This window comes from Amblyraja radiata, unplaced genomic scaffold, assembly GCF_010909765.2.
Source record: "Amblyraja radiata isolate CabotCenter1 unplaced genomic scaffold, sAmbRad1.1.pri S135, whole genome shotgun sequence".
Lineage (NCBI taxonomy): Eukaryota > Metazoa > Chordata > Chondrichthyes > Rajiformes > Rajidae > Amblyraja > Amblyraja radiata.
This window is the reverse complement of record NW_022630121.1, coordinates 379,069-382,012: the sequence shown is the minus strand read 5'-3', so window position 1 is coordinate 382,012 and position 2,944 is coordinate 379,069. Positions and strand designations below refer to the sequence as shown.

The following is a 2,944-nucleotide window of genomic DNA, read 5'->3' as shown; positions in this document are numbered from 1 at the left end:
GAGACATCAATTTATTAGTTTGATCCATATAATGAGGGTGGGAGCGGAGGGCACGTAATCCCTCATCGTAACTCCTCATAAAATACAGATCAAACTTCAAACTGGTAAGTTCTCGATTAATCTTACTATTTTACCTCGGAGTCACGTGAGTGACTACGTGAAGACTTCAAAGCTCTGTGATTTCAAACCGTGTAACAGTTCATACTTCACTCGCTGCCGAAGTCATTCGAGGGAGGAAGTATGTTATCGTAATCAACCATGAATCTGTTTGTAAAAACAATAATGGTGTTATTAACAACAACAAGGCCAATTGCTCCCCCGGGCTTAAATTATATATTTTTTGCAGATTCTTTTTCTGCAAACGATACAGGTTCTGTCAGTGGTTTGTTATAAAAGTTTGGAACGTATACTCCCTAGACCACCCTGCAGTAGCCAGGATGTGGTCCATAGGCTTGTCCATCCTCTTAGTTACTGACGTGGAAGCTGTCCTGGTGGAATAAGATTTTATACACGTTAGTATTTACTCCAGCAACTCCCAGTACCTGCTTGAGCCACTAGAGATAGTTTAGCTCATCACCCGACCATGAGGTTTCCTGTGGCTGACCCATAAGGCTTTTTCCTCTCCCTCGGTATTCCTTATTGTGTCGATCTCTAAGTGGGTCATGACACATAAAACGTGGTTCAGGTGGGTATGCCCGGAATTTCATGACTGGACCTGATGTTCCTGGTCTGTTCTGTTTGGCCAACCCTTGAATGGGCATGTGACACTATCTGGTGTTATAACCATGTTGTCCCATCGCAGTAGATGTGAGAGCTGGCTCTTTGTGTTGATGTAAGGCCACCAGCATGTCCATCTTCAGGGTAGGCTGTTCCAGGGTGAGTGACCTGGCTGGTGATCATCCCCTAAGGTATGTCACTGACATCCCAATTTGGGTGTACCTATTTCTGGGGAATGGATTGATATACCTCTCCTGTATCTGATCACCAGTGAGCGGTACCCAAGTTGAGTAGGCTAACAGAACATGTCCTTCACTGTGGTGAAGACCTGCCAGGAGCTCCAGTACAGTTTTTTGTTATAGTTGAATGTGTAATTCCTGTTTTGGAAAACAGTGTACCATTTCTTGATGCTCCTCAGGTATGTTCCCTAGGATATGCGACGGAATGCTGTCATCAGGTTGATAGTGCTGCTGATCCAAGCACAGCAATGGTCTTCCCAATTCTGCAATTCTTTTAATGACCATGTCGAGGATCACTGGGAACCATGCTTGTGGACTTGGTCCACTGTAATTTGCGTAGTACCCGACTGATGAAGCCGTAGTACCTATTGAAGAGGTAGAAGGAAAGGAAAACATAGAGATTAGGTTCCCCCCACCCCTCAATACGCGGGAATGTCTCCATTGCCGCTGCCTTGAGATTGGTTTCATGTGACGTAAGTTAGTACGTGCTGATTTAATTGGATATAAGGAATCGATATCTGGTGTCCCTATTGCTTAGTAATTTCAGCAAATATTTTTGGTTTAAATGCATGTTTACAGTATTTAGCTCACCTGATAGGTGAGTTACTGATGGTCAAACATGTTTGACGACATACGGTTTCCAATTGTTAATAAATTGTCACCTAATATCGATGTTCTCCGCCCAAGTGGTTTGGTATATGCCACCACTGTCATGTTGTTATCTTATAAACGAACATGCAATTTTGGTGGATTACTGAGCAAATGCTTCACTAGAATTAAGTAAGTTAATATATAACATGTTTAAGTCAATTCATATTGGCATTAAGTATTACAAGCTCAGTAACACATCAGGACACATAAGATGTTACTCAAAACAGGTGGAAGTGTACAACCATAATCCTTCCTGCCGATAAATTCCATGATAACACTACAGATTAATCCATTTGCCCCCATATTACAGGTATGGAGATAGTTTTGAACACTAGTATCTCAGCTCATAGGAAAGGTACAAAGTTCAGTAGCTGGTAATGCTGCTATATCCCAATTACTTTGCCACGTAGTTGATTGGTGGTTAATGTACCATGACTGATAGTCTTAATGAATACCAGATAACAAAGTTGTGGATGGTCAACGTAAATATCTGGATATGTATTTTGTGCACCGTTCCCAGAGGCACTGCAATACTGGGTCGATGCGTGGAGTGGACGGAGCAAGCCCCATTCCATCTCCCTGTTCCAAAATTCAATTTAATATATGGTCCCTAGATAAGGGACGTATCAGATTATTAAACTGATAAGAACAGATACTACACTTGATCTTAGCCAAAAGGCCGAGAAGCGATGCAGCTAAAGCTGTATCCAAGGATAGTTTGTCGTTAATATATAGACATGCCATGACGGAACGTTTCTAAGTGTCAGGGCTAGTTGATTCTGGATAACTTTGACTTAAATGCCGCAACGCTCATCATGGTTACTCCATCCAGGTAATTGCGGTATATCCGAAACTTATATGAGAAGGTACTGAATAGTGTGCATCTTCAAGGTCGATGTCTACCATAAAGTATCCTAGGATCCATGGTAGTAGTTACAAATCCCATGAATGGGTATACCTGGTGAAATACTCAAGTGGTTTATCAACGATGGTGCGACATTCACCATCGTGGGAGGGTAGATCCCTTGGGGTGCTTGCTGAATTGGTGGCAAGATATTAATTCTATTCCCCTTGTATTTATTTTTTGGTATATGACTACCAAGAGTGATAGCTTCCTAACCAGGCGTGATTCACCCACCCCTTGTTAGTACAACCCTTAACCTTTATGTGATGGTAGGAACCATACTTATCTGTCTTCATTGTTGTTTTCTTCGGTTTCTGGTTCCTTGTTCTTGTAGGGACGATGTTTGTTGGGGGGTGGCGCATTTTCCCTGGGGCCTGCTCTGGGCCGTGGCCTAAAATGCTACGGGTTTGGCATGCAGGCCCCGAGCTTTCAC

The 2,944-nt window shown here is 42.7% G+C and overlaps 1 non-coding gene across 1 annotated transcript; it reads right to left on the bottom strand.

Moving 5' to 3' along the window:
• Positions 1 to 2,107: 2,107 nt before the first annotated feature.
• Positions 2,108 to 2,298, bottom strand: LOC116969256. Its single transcript, XR_004410697.1, has one exon. It is a non-coding gene; the product is annotated as a U2 spliceosomal RNA (small nuclear RNA).
• Positions 2,299 to 2,944: the final 646 nt, after the last annotated feature.